The sequence below is a fragment of the Lepidochelys kempii genome, chromosome 6, assembly GCF_965140285.1.
Source record: "Lepidochelys kempii isolate rLepKem1 chromosome 6, rLepKem1.hap1, whole genome shotgun sequence".
Lineage (NCBI taxonomy): Eukaryota > Metazoa > Chordata > Testudines > Cheloniidae > Lepidochelys > Lepidochelys kempii.
This window is the reverse complement of record NC_136385.1, coordinates 8,691,912-8,706,198: the sequence shown is the minus strand read 5'-3', so window position 1 is coordinate 8,706,198 and position 14,287 is coordinate 8,691,912. Positions and strand designations below refer to the sequence as shown.

The 14,287-nt window shown below is 43.5% G+C and overlaps 1 pseudogene; it reads left to right on the top strand.

Annotated features, from left to right (window-relative positions):
* LOC140912874 (up-regulator of cell proliferation pseudogene) overlaps positions 1-11,088 on the top strand; it is a 75,082-nt pseudogene extending 63,994 nt beyond the window's left edge.
* Positions 11,089-14,287: the final 3,199 nt, after the last annotated feature.

The following is a 14,287-nucleotide window of genomic DNA, read 5'->3' as shown; positions in this document are numbered from 1 at the left end:
CACATATTGTAAGGGACCATTCAAAGTAGAATGGGCCATTAGCACCGCTGCAAATAGGAAAAAAAGAAGGGGTTAGTGGATTACAGATTGTTTTAATAAACCATAAATCTAGTGTCTCTGTTCAATCCATGATGTCCATAATCCATGATTTGGTGTCCAGCAGAGTAATGAATGTAAGCTCCCTGGTTCTTCTTTTGAAAATGCTGTGCAAGTTGCCTTTGAGGATTGGGTCTGATCGGTCAGATTTACTCTTAAGGGTGTTAACTTGATGAATCTTGCCCATATGCTCAGGGTTTAGCTGATCGCCATATTTGGGGTCGGGAAGGAATTTTCCTCCAGGGCAGATTGGAAGGCCCTGGAGGTTTTTCGCCTTCCTCTGTTGCATGGGGCACGGGTCACTTGCTGGAGGATCTCTGCTCCTTGAGGTCTTCAAACTACAATTTGAGGACTTCAATAGCACAGATATAGGTGTGAGGTCTTTTTTAGGACTGGTGGGTGAAATTCTGTGGCCTGCATTGTGCAGGAGGTCAGACTAGATGATCATAATGGTCCCTTCTGACCTAAATATCTATGAATCTATGAATCTATGAAACTCCATTAATAGATGTTTTCAGATTACTTTATGAAAAGTGTTCACCCACAGGTGATAGGGTGTTTTTGTCTTTTATCATTTTCCTGTGTATATTCATTTGAGTTTATAATGATTATCTGTTTCATCCATATAATCATTATTCAGGCATTTAGTGCACTGGATGAAGTGTGCTACATGTGATAGGCATGTATAAGATCCTGGGATCTTGAAAGGTGTTTTGTGTGGAATGTTGATCATTATAGTAATGGAGATATGTCTGCAAGTTTTGCATCTATAGTTCTGGCAGAGTCTGGTGCTGCTTTGAGTGGGTGTGTCCTGGTCTGTGGGGAGCTTCCTCTTGATGACGAGTGTTACCTGGGGTTTTCAGAACCCACAGCAGGGGCAACTTAACTATTTCACTCCATGTAGTGTCAGGAATCAATCAATAGGAACACAGCACTTCTGTCTGATCAAGGATTAAATGCAAGTAAGTATGCTCTTATCTAACACTGCAGTTTATTAGATTTAACCACACAGAGACATAAGCAATAGGTTTAGAACATCCCAGATATTTTTCCTAAGATCTGGAATGGTATTGAGTAATTAACAGCAAGTTTGCAGTGACCAGTTGCTCACCCACCAGGGAGAAAGGGTGTCAGAAAAAAGTGTCTCAAGATGGCTTCAGAGGACTGCTGCACAATATACTCTATTAGCTAATCTTTTAGAACTAACTTCTACAAAACACATAGGTCATAATGACCCCAACTGGATCATCTCTTTTCTAACTTTCAGTCAACTTTTCATATCAGAGGTGCCTAGATTCAAAGTTTTCCAACCACCAAGGTTTTCAGTCTCAGTTGTTTACTTGTCTGTCCCCTCCTCCCATTCTGATTAGCAAAAACTATCAGCTAGATATGACCTCGCTTCTAAAAGCCTCTCTCCAAATTAACCCTTAACTATGTGGTGTTCTATTTCATTAATTCCTATTGGCAGAATGCACATAATATGGTTGCAATTAGTTTGATCACATAATGGGGTATACACATCCCTCAAACCAGGGCAACAATGAGTTTGAAGAGATTGTTCGAAGACCAGAAGAGATGATTCTTGCAATATTTCTTTCATGATGGGGTACCCATCGCGTATGGGGTGTAGTTGTTTACACCCATTGTTGGTTACACTAGCTTTACTGTATGGGTTCCAGTGTGGGGTGGTAGGTGACAAATAGGGGTATGCAGTCAGAAGGGGGTTTATTTCTGTATTGAAGCAGGTTCTCCTGGGGTATTTGGGTGGCCTGTTGCATGATGCAATCTACTTCTCTGATGAAGTGTCCTTGTTTGGTGAAGGTGGTTTTAAGTGACCATACTGGGTGGCCATACTGGGTCAGACCAAAGTCCATCTAGCTCAGTGTTCTGTCTTCTGACAGAGGCCAATGTCAGGTGCTTCAGAAGGAATGAATCAAAAAGGTAATCATCAAGTGATCCATCCCCTGTCACCCATTCCCAACTTCTGTCAAAGAGAGGCTAGGGACACCATCCCTGCCCATCCTGGCTAATAGTCATTGATGGACCTATCTTCCATCAATTTACCTAGGTCTTTTTTGACCACGGTTATAGTTTTGGCCTTCACAATATCGACAACAAGTGTGTTAAGCCAGGAATAGTCAATAGGTGGACCATGGGCCAAATCCGGACTGCGAGATGCTTTTGAATGGACCCCACAATGTTTTTATTTGTTTATTATCATTATGGGTTTCTCAATTTTTTTTTCTTGGAATCTGGACCTTGACTGTACCTTGACCAAGAAATTTGGACCTTGACAAAAATAAGCTATCCCTTCATTAAGGTATATATCACTTACTTTCTCCTCAGAGCACATTCTGTGGTATCTGAGTGCCTGGCTGTTAATAACATATTTCTTGGTATGGTTGGGGTGGTTACTAGATCTATGAAGGTAGGTGTGGTGATCCATGGGTTTCTTGTATATGGTTGTCTGTAGGGTTCCATTGTTGAAGCTGATTGTGGTGTCCAGAAGTTGATTCTAGTGTGGGAAAGCTCCAGAGAGAGTTTAATGGATGGGTGGTGGTTGTTGAAGTTGTGGTGGAAGTCTGAGGGAGTTTAAGCTGTCTTCCCATAGGATGAAAATTTCTCAGGTATATCACTGGTTTCATGATGCACTTCTCCAGAAATTCTTCTTCAGGATGACCCATGAAGAGGTTAGCATATTGGGGAGCCATCCTAGTACCCCTGGCTGTTCTCATGCTTTGGACAAAATGTTTATTGTTGAAGGTAAATCTATGACAGGCGAGGATGAACTGGATGAGTTTGGCTATGTGTTTGGGATGGATAATTGATGGTTGTCCATTGTCTTTTAAATATTTCGGGCAGGCAGCTATCCTGTCATTGTGAGGGATATTGGTGTATAGGAAAGTGACATCCATGGTGGCAAGGATGGTATTCTGAGGAAGGTTGTTAATACTGTGGAGTAGAGTAGGGCTCAAATGTACTTGAGCCATCCAGCTACTGTGAGAGTGGACTGTCTGGAAAGACTCTTGCCTAGGCTCACAGCACATGCACGTTTCAATCTCTTTGGCTCATGAGTGTTTGCACGCAGTGTTCTAGAAAGCCAAAGGTTTCCTTTAATAGATGTTTTCAGTATTGCTTCCTCAAACGGGCAGTGAGTGCCACACACTGGCTGAAATAAACGATGAGTGACTGAGATCAAGTAGGGGATGTTGAGCTCTGTGGTGCACAATTCCCTCCATTATAAGACTGCTGATTTTGCAAAATGCTGTGTTTTTGACGAGCTGTGTCGAGGGAACTCCTTGCTCAAATGACCCCGAAATTTGGGTCACTAACCCTATCCTGTTCCCCCATGAGACAACAAATTTCAAGACAGTCCAAGTAAGCATACAGATCTTACAGTACTTAGAAGAATTAACATTTAAGTAGAAAGGGCTTCTCAATCTAAACTAAAGCAGAGCTGGTGCTTCATTATAGAAGCATAGGACTGGAAGGGACCTCGAGAGGTCATCAAGTCCAGTCCCCTGCCCTCATGGCATGACCAAGCACCATCTAGACGACCCCTGACAGGTGTTTGTCTAACCTGCTCATAAAAATCTCCAATGACGGAGATTCCACAACCTCCCTAGGCAATTTATTCCAGTGCTTAACCACCCTGACAGTTCGGACATTAGGAAAAATTTCCTATCTTAACTTCCCTTGCTGCAATTTAAGCCAATTGCTTCTTGTCCAATCACCAGAGGATAGGAAAATAATTTTTCTTCCTCCTCCTTATAACAACCTTTTAGGTACTTGAAAACTGTTATCATGTCCCTTCTCAGTCTTCTCTTTTCCAGACTAAACAAACCCAATTTTTTCAATCTTCCCTCATAGGTCATGCTTTCTAGATCTTGAATCATTTTTGTTGCTCTTCTCTGGACTTTTTCCAGTTTGTCCACATCTTTACTGAAATGTGGCACCCAGAACTGGACACAATACTCCAGCTGAGGCATAATCAACATGGACTGGAGCAGAAGAATTACTTTGCATGTCTTGCTTACAACACTCCTGCTAATACATCCCAGAATGATGTTTGGTTTTTTTTGCAACAGTCTTACACTGTTAACTCATATTTAGCTTGTGGTCCACTCTGACCTCTTGATCCCTTTTTTGCAGTAATCCTTCCCAGGCAGTCATTTTCCATTTTGTACATGTACAACTGATTGTTCCTTCCTAAGTGGAATACTTTGCATTTGTTCTTATTGAATTTCATCCTAGTTACCTCAGACCATTTCTCCAGTTTGTCCAGCTCATTTTCAATTATAATCCTATCCTCCAAAGCACTTGCAACTCCTCCCACCTTGGTATCGTCTGCAAATTTTATAAGTGTCCTCTCTATGCCATTATCTAAATCATTGATGACTATATTGATCAGAACTAGACCCAGAACTGATCCTTGCAGAAGCCGACTCGGTGTGCCCTTCCAGCATGACTGTGAGCCATTGATAACTACCCTGAGAATGGTTATCCAACCAGTTATGCACCAACCTTATAATAGCTCCATCATGGTTGTATTTCCCTAGTTTTTTAATGAGAAGGTCATTTGAGACTATATCAGATGCCTTATTAAAGTCTCGATATACCACATCTACCGCTTCCCCCCATCCACACAGTCGTCAGCCTGTCAAAGAAAACTATCGGGTCAGTTTGATATGATTTGTTCTTGACAAATCCATGCTGACTATTACATATCGCCTTATTATCTTCTAGATGTTTGCAAATTGATTCCTTCATTATTTGCTCCATTATCTTTCCGGGTCCAGAAGTTAAGCTGACTGGTCTGTAATTCCCTGGGTTGTCCTTATTTTCCTTTTTATAGATAGGCACTATATGTGCCCTTTTCCAGTCTTCTGGAATATCACCCGTCTTCCATGACTTTTCAAAGATAATAGCTAATGGCTCAGATATCTCCTCAGTCAGCTCCTTGTGTATTCTAGGATGCACTTCATTGGGCTCTAGTGACTTGAAGACATCTCACTTGTCTAAGTAATTTTCAACTTGCTCTTTCCCTGTTTTGAACCTACTCCATTTTCACTGGTGTTCACTATGTTAGGCATCCAATTGCCACCAACCTTCTTGGTGAAAACCGAAACAAAGAAGTCATTAAGCACGTCTGCCATTTCCACATTTTCTGTTATTGCTTTTTTGTCTTCATTGAGTAATGGGCCTACTCTGTCCTTGGTCTTCCTCTTGCTTCTCATGTATTTGTAGAATGTTTTCTTGTTACCCTTTATGTCTCTAGCTTGTTTGATTTCCTTTTGTGCCTTGGTCTTTCTAATTTTGCCCCTACATACTTGTGTTATTTGTTTGTATTCATCCTTTGTAATTTGACCTAGTTTCTACTTTTTCTGGACTCTATTTTTATTTTTAGATCATGGAAGATCTCCTGATTAAGCCAGGGTGGTCTCTTGCCACTCTTCCTATCTTTCCTGTGCAGTGGAATAGTTTGCTCTTGTGACCTTAATAATGTCTCTATAATACATAATAAATGGGTTAATTGTGTATCAGGTCCAAATACCCTAACACTGCACTGGAGACATTACCGTACCAGGACTTGCCTGGAGGTGTCTTCGCATTAGCTCCCCATGTTGCAGTGTGGGTAAATTTGCTTTGTTAGTAATGACAGTACTCACAGCTCCCCAAAAGGACAGAGAAAGTAGCGTGAGTGAAGGGACTGATTTGGTCGCTGGGAGGTAAGCAAAGCCACAGTGCTGTTAGCTACACCTGTAAAAGACATGTCCCAGCAAAGAGATGGAGGAAGATATGAAGAAAATCAAAAATAAGTCTTCCCAGAAGGTGTAATCTGCACTGACTGCTGAAAGGGAAATAAAGGGTCAGATCCTCCGGATGAGCCATTGATGCCCAGCACAGCTCAGGGTGAGGGGTGAAGGCTACCATCACAGCCACCTGATCCTCAGACTGCCAGGCACCAGTCTGATCCTGAGCAGCAGCTTAGAGCAGCCAAGGGATCATTCCAGCTTCTGGGATCACCACAGAGACAGGGTCCTGAGTCTATGCCCCCTCCTCCAGTAGCTGTGAGCTGGGATGTCATAGAGCTGGTTATACAGGAAGATTTTCTAGGAAATTCTCAGTTCGCCACTTAAGCCATTTTAAAGTGGACTTTGCACTGCGCTGAGGATAAGGATTGGGATCAAACAATGCAAACCAACCTAGTGGAGTTCAAAGTGGGCCAGAACTATGTTTTATTTGCATGGAAGTAATCCCATTGGCTTCATTTTTGTTAAACCAATATAAGTAAGAGAAGAATTGAACCCAGGATGTATAAGTCATCTGTTACTTACTGGGTACTGCTTTTCTTTAAATTACAAACATCAGGCTGTCTATGGAATGAGTAAACTGTATATAAAGTCACCATTTTCTACTCTGAAATTTTGGTTTGTTTTAACTTCCTTCTGCAGAAAGAAGTAAAGCATTTCAAGATGTTCTGTCCAGATTAAACCTGGAGAAGCACAGAAGCATCAAGATCAGGCTGAGGGATGTTTTGGAGATCTGCCCAGAAAGCATCAAGAACAGGATTCCAGAGGCATTAGGTGATTTACCTTGGCATTTCCTGAGGAAGGTCATAGCTCTGAATGGGACGGCCAGAAATACAAGCATTGGGCACAAGGCTCCTGCAGAAGAAATGGATGATTATGAGGAGAAACTGCATACTGATGGCAGTTTCTGTTTTAGTGACACTGAGATGAAAGTTTCTCTGCAATCTCTTGATGTTCTTTGTGCTGTTCTGCTTTGCTCAGTTTCCTACAGCAGGAGATCCTGTCCAAAATGTCCATGTGCCAGTTTGCCCTCCCTCTACTGCTACCCACCCTCAACACCCCCAAGGGCACCCTATTACTGTGGGCCATGAGGGACATTGTGAGGAAGTGGAGGCCGCACTCCCTGGCAGAGAGCAGAGGGTTCAGAGAGGAGAGCCTGGTGCTCACAGAAATGCCAACGATTTCTTTTGTGTGGATGGGGAGCTACAGCTTCTCCAAGTCCCAACTCCTCAATGAGGTTCTCAGCCCCTCCCAGCAGCACCATGATTTCTTTATCCATCGGGACATGGAGTCTGGGAACTTCCTTCAGAAAATCGCAGATGGGCTGGTTGAGATTTCCTGGTATTTCCCTGGGGGGACGGAAAATTCTGATCTTTTCCCAGAACCCATTGCAGTTACAAATTTGCATGGAGACATTGAGTCCCACTGGCTACAGTTTAGCTTTTTAACAGCGGTCTCCTCCGCAGTGTTCATAGTTACCGAGAGCATCGGTGAGAAAGAATACGAGCTGTTGTCATCTCTGAAAAAATCCAGCTCTAAATATTACTTCATCCTCAACTGCAAGAATAAGAAACCCAAAGAAACTCTGGGATTTCTTAATAAGCTGTCCTCAGTGTTGAAACTGAGCAAATCACTAGTACTGGTGAAAGATAGTATCATGAATAATGCAGGATTTGTGGAAAAAGGTGAAGTCCACCATAGGAACCACAGTGAATTCATCTCCGAAGACAGTGAGTTTGGGAGCCATGGCTGTGACGGCACGTGACCTGGGAATCCAGGTGGATGAGGAGTGTCAGGCATGTCAGTGTGCGAGGAAATATACTGAAGAAATCACTGCAGAAATAAGAGATGGGGCAAAATACAAAAGGGAAATGCTGAGCCTGCAAGGAGACCCATGGAAAAACTTGGCTCAATTGGAAAAAGAGATGTGCCAAATGAAAAGGCAAGGGGACGTGGCCATTGAAGACTATAAATCTGCACTGAAACAGAAATGGTTAGAGATACGTAGACAGCGGAATCAGTGTGACCGTACTAATGGTTTGACTAAGTCTATCAATGGAATAGTACAGTTGAATCCAGTGGAGAAACATTACTTTCTGAAATGGATGAAATTTAGCCTGGATAAAGAAGGGAAAATGGAAGAAAGCCAAAGACAATTCTCCCATCTCCCATGCACAGCAGCTGACCTGATGCTGGAAGGGTTTCCTGTGGAGCTGATCGATGGAGATGCCTCCAACATCCCCATGAACTGGGTAGTAGATGTTCTAACTCATCTCCATATCAGACTAGGGGGTAGATCCAGAATGGTGGTTATAACAGTGCTGGGAGTGCAGAGCACTGGGAAATCCACTCTTCTCAACACCATGTTCGGCCTGCAGTTTGCAGTGAGTGGCGATCGATGTACGCGAGGAGCGTTCATGACACTCATTAAAGTTACAGAAGCTGTTCAGGAGCTGCTTGGCTGTGATTTCATCCTGGTGATAGACACTGAAGGTCTGAAGGCCCCTGAACTAACAGCACTGGAAGACAGTTATCAACATGACAATGAGCTGGCCACTCTGGTGATTGGACTGAGTGACATCACCATCGTTAACATGACCATGGAGAATGCCACAGAAATGAAGGATGTTCTGCAAATTGTGGTCCATGCATTTCTCAGAATGGAGGAAATAGGAAAACAGCCAAACTGCCAGTTTGTGCACCAGAATGTCAGTGATGTGTCTGCTCATGATCAAAACATGAGGGACAGGAAACACCTCCTGGAGCAGCTGAATGAAATGACCAAAGCTGCAGCAAGGATGGAAAAGCAAAGCAGGGAAATGGCATTTTCTGATATTATGGAGTATGACCCAGAAAAACACAATTGGTACATGCCTGGCTTGCGGCATGGAGTCCCTCTCATGGCTCCCGTAAACACTGGATACAGTGAGAGTGTGTGTGAGCTAAAGAAATACCTGTTTGAATTCATAGAGAACCGTTCACGGAAAAGAGCTGGAAAGGATATTCCTGATTTTATTGTATGGTTGAAGAGCCTGTGGAAGTCAGTGAAACATGAGAACTTCATCTTTAGCTTTAGAAACAGCCTTGTAGCTGAAGCCTATCACCAGCTGTCTGTGAAGTATTCTGAATGGGAATGAGGTTTCCGCAAGGAGATGTATCTCTGGATATCTGAAAAAGAAACTTTTATCCAGAATCAGCTGCCAGAGACACTAGAGGGTGATCTCTTTCACAGCTTAAAAATGGAAGCACCAGGGAAGCTACAGCAGGGAGAACAGAAGCTCTTGAATAACTTAGAACAGTATTTTAAAGGTGAAGCTCCAAATTTGAACCTGATAGAAAAGTACAGAGAAGATTTCAAAAGGAGCACAAATAGCGTCAAAAGAGAACTTGAAAATTAGTCAAGCAGTAACTGTGAGGAAGCAATTCGAATACGAAGAGGACAGCACAAGATAGACAATATCCAGTCTGGGTACAAGCAGAAAATTGAAGGGGAAGTTGCCAGACTCTTGGCTGAATGCCGAAACAGAGAAGATAAACTAGACCATGAGAAACTGAAAAAAGAATTTGAAACGATGTGGCGAGAAACCTTGTCAGAGTTAACGCTCTGTACTTTACAGAAATGTCAAGTTGTTCAAGATATGGATCTCCAGCTGAGAAAGGATCTGAAGCACAGAGGGGGTGCTGTCAGACAGATACTGCAACATGCAAAAAGCCTGCTGGATTATAGAATGAAGTCTTTCACAATGAAGAAGGAATACTTAAACCTAAAATGGACCAGAGCAGTTGCAGAATACTTCTCACAGGAATGTTACTGTAAAACTGAAGAGCTTGCTCTATCTTTAATGACTGAATGCAAGAAATACATTGAAGAAAAAGTTAAATCCAAAACAGACTATGATGAAACCTATTGTGGAGAACTGCTGCAAATGGTTAATAAGAGGTTAAAAGAGGAGGAGATTGAGAAACTTCACACTTCTCCTTTGTTTGAAGTTGACCTGAAGCTTCACGTTTGGGGGAAGCAGCTTGGGCATTTCAGAAGATGCATGAAGATTTTATCAAAGAAAATGATCCTCAGCAACATCTGGAGAAGCTGAAACCTCATTATTTCTCCATATTTACTGATCTCCATTTGGAAAAGAAAGAGAGCCAAACGAGGGCGAGGAATTTCTGTGATCAGTGTCTCAAACCTGCCCTGGTGGGTTATGTCAACAAAAGGCTCGGACTAGAAATAGTTGACAATTTTCTCAGCAGTGAACAGGCCCTTGAATACACCAGCCGAAGCTTCTTTCAGTTCTTTTTGCTAAAGAAGCTGCTGGAAGAGATGAACTTTGACAACTATGTGAAATAGATAACTAACTATGAAGAGTTTGTCAAATTCTGGATACAGAGATGTCTGATAGACCACTATGGAGGGAAGGCAAGTTTGAGGGATTTGGAGAAAGGGATTCTATCCAGAATAATAAATAAAATCAAGGGAGTTCTGAAAAACTCCATAAATAAAAACAATAACACAGTTTCTGCCTTTTTAGACAGCTTTTGCAAAGAGCTGCAGCAGGACCTGGCCATTTCCAGCAATAGCTTAGTTGGAGTACAGTTTAAAACCACAGCAAAAATTGAGCAGCTTTCTGGTAACATTGAAATCTTCCTTCTGGAGCTGGAACAACAAATCTTAACCCAGTTTAATCATTTGGAACTTGAGACCAAACTCTCCAGCCTGCCAGTGAAACCCCAGGATGAGATCTTCAAGCGAGTGTTTGGCTGTGGGAAGCAGTGTCCGTTCTGTGAAGCCCCCTGTGAAGCAGGAGGCACTGACCATAAAGAGCATTTTGTATCAGTCCATCGACCCAAAGGGTTAGGGAACTTCAGGGATTGTGATTCACAAAAGCTTGAGCATTCCATATGCTCCTCTGATGTGGTTTCCAATCGTGAATTCCAAACTGCAGCCGCAGATGGGAAATTTCATCCCTTCAAAGATTACCGCCATTACTACCCAGACTGGCACATTCAGCCTGGTCCCAATATTGATGCTTCTGATTTCAGGAAATTTGTTTTCAAATCATTCAGTGACCAGTTAGCTAGAGCGTATGGTGCTAAAGCAGCAGATCTTCCAGGAGACTGGAAAAATCTAACTAAAGAGCAGGCGCTGAAGAGCCTAAAGGAAGTGTTTTACATGAAATAATAGACATGCCAAGAGTCTCTTTAAATAGGATACACTTCAACAAAACAAAACCCTTAATTTTAAAAAATGGAATATGAACCAATCTGACAGCCTATACCGTTTTTTAAATTGAAAACTAAAAAAAAAAAAATCAATTGCAGGTCACTTCTTCCAGTTAGTGCAAGGCTGCTGCACAGGAACAGCCATACCAAAGCAAACTGATAGTCCATGTATCCCTGTGTCCTTGCTGAACCAGAATAACAGCCCATCTAGCCTGGTATCCCCACCTCTCTGCAGTACTGGATCAGACCAATCACCCATATAGCCTAGTATCCCACATCCTTGCTGTATTGGATCAGACCTAAAGGCCATCTAGCTCGGTATCTCATCTCCCTGCTGTACTGGATCAAACCAGTGATCCATCCTGTCTCTGACAGTGGCCATTACAAGATGTCTCAGTGGGAGGTGCAAGAAACCATCTAATGGAAATTGTATAGAAACGTTTTTAGAGGAGAAGCTTCTTCCTAACACAACTATGTAAACAGGGTCCGAATGAGTTCTCCCATGACAGCTAGCTGGGAGCGGGAGAGACTTTAGGAGGAAATTGTATTTACATGAACTCACCTACTCTGCCTAGATATCCAGCAGATATAGAGGTGTTGCTCAAAGTGATCAATATTGACTTGTGTTGGGTTACAGATCACTTTAGTACTGAATGAAGGGGTAGTGAAATGTTGTTGTCAGTGTTGTTGCATTTATTGTATAAGTAAAGGGGAGCAGAACTGTGCTTAACCTGTCTCAAATGAGGGGTCACCCTCAGCTGAAAGTACTCATTAAGCCAGGTGCTTGAATGCCTGACTCCTGCGAAAGTAAGAGGGGTGAGGAGAGGTATCTCTGCCAGGAGGAGTGAACTCTCCCTAAGGGTCCCTGGTCTGGTTTAACCTGTTTCTCCCCACTGTTCAGGAGATAGGGCCTTTTGTTATTTTAAGTGCTCAAAAGAGCTGACAATTACTTGTGGCAGGACAGCATTTCTGCCCAGCCTAATAGCTGAAAATCACTAAGGACTTGGCTACACTTGTGAGTTAGAGTGCATTAAAAGCAACCCCGGGCACCCTAACTCATGACCCATCCACACTGTCAAGGCACGTAGAGCACCTGGACTTTGTAGCGGGAGTGCCCCTGGAAATCCACCTCCACCAGAAGCATAATGCTTGGTGCATCTCGGCTGAAACGCCCCAGCGTCAGTGTGAACGAGGTGTTGCATTACTGCGCTCTGATCCGCCTCCAGAAACGTCCCCTAATCCCCTTAAGTCAAGTGGCCACTCTTGTCATTGTTTGGAATCGGCTGTAGGAATGCGGATATGTCCTTTCAAAGCGCCGTTTCTGACAGCTGGAATGCTTATCTGCTCTGGGACAAAGCAAACCATTACTGTGGAATGTTGCTTGAGAGGCAGGGAGAGGGGAGTCTGCTGCTGTCTGAACTTACAAGACAGCATGCTGACATGCTCTCATCCCCCCCCAAACCCACTCTCTCTCCCCCCACATACACACAACACACTCCCTGTCACACTCCACCCAACACCACCCCATTTGAAAAGCATGTTGCAGCCACTTGCATGCTGGGATAGCTACCACAATGCACTGCTCTGTGGCTGTTGCAAGAGCTGCCGTTGTGCTGGCATTGTGAACACACAGCAGCGCTTTCCCTGCAGCGCTCTCTGAGGGGCACTGCAGCTCCTGGAGCTGTACATCTGACAGTGTAGACATAGCCTAAGTTACATCAGTGAAACTTTCTTTATTCAAGACAAGGGCAGATTCAGGACCTGAGTATTACATAGTAGGAAGTAATTACTTTAGAATAGGCTGTAAACACAGATAAATGATTGGCATGTATGTTGAGTGTTTAAACTGAGTCTCTCCCCCCCAAATAAGAATCCGTTGAAGACAATTAAACTGCTATATTTAGAGCATGACTGTCATTTACTCTCCCTATTGTGCATTAAGAAATTAGTATTCTTGTTTTAATGTAATCACGCATAAGAAACAACAGAAAACCATTTACAGTTAAACAAAATAAACTTGGGAACAGACTTTTTTGTGGTGGCTTATTTATTTTGAAATGTTGCCTTGAAACTTTTTGTTTTATTTAGCCCTGAGAGGAAGGATAGTGGGTGAGGTCAGCAAACATTTCAGGAGATGTGATGCTTCCAAAGTACAAACCCAAGATCCCAAGCAATACAGGACCCCTTAACATTTAAATGAGCCCTTCTGAGAGGCCTGATGCTGATAAGAACGACTGACCTCATGAAAAATGGGCTTTGTTTTCTCATTTAAACAGTGAGAACATTTCATGGAGCCCTGAGCTCTCACTTGGGGAGGGGGTGGGGGGGTGGAGACCCAATGCGGCACAAGTTAGTAACCGCTGTGGTGGGATAGGCAGGGCCAGCTGTGGAGTCAATGGAGCAACCCCCAGGTGAAGCAGTTCAACCCCAACCCAAAGACTGGATTTTCCACAGTTACAAGGGAAATTAGATAACTATACACACATACACACAAACAGACCGAAATATGTAGGGTTAGAAATCCCCAGTAACAACACTGATGGCCCAAACTCTCTGTAGTGACCCCAACCCGTGACACTCCCTCTCTGTGTCCCTTCTCGGCAGTGGGGCTGTGAGTGTAGCTGGATTGGGCAGTGGCTCCCTCTACTGTCCCACGGGGGAATCTCTTCTCTTCATTGCCACATGCCACGCAGTTGCCGTACTCTATCTGTCAGCCCAGCTGCTCAGTGGATTTGCCCATGTCACCCGGTTTCAATTGTTCCTTTCCACATAGAATCATAGGACTGGAAGGGACCTTGAAAGATCATCAAATCCAGGGGTTCTCAACCTTTTTCTTGCTGTGGCCCCATTCAACATCCTATAAAAACAAGAGGGCCCGGCAGGGGGTAAGCGTGGGCTCCAGGCCAGGGGGACACACTTGGGCATAGGCATAGTTTTACTTCAATTTTTTTTTGGTGGCGGGGGGGTAAGGAAGGCCTGGCATGGCTCATCCCAGCTCCACACAGCAGGGTCCAGGGAGGATGTGCCATCTCCACCCCCTGACTCGCTCAGGAGGGCACCCAGCTTGTCTGGGCTCTGGGGGGATGCAACCAAAAATGTAACTGAAAGGGGGGACTCAGTTCAAAAAGTTTTAAAACCACTCAGGTGCGGGCAGGAGG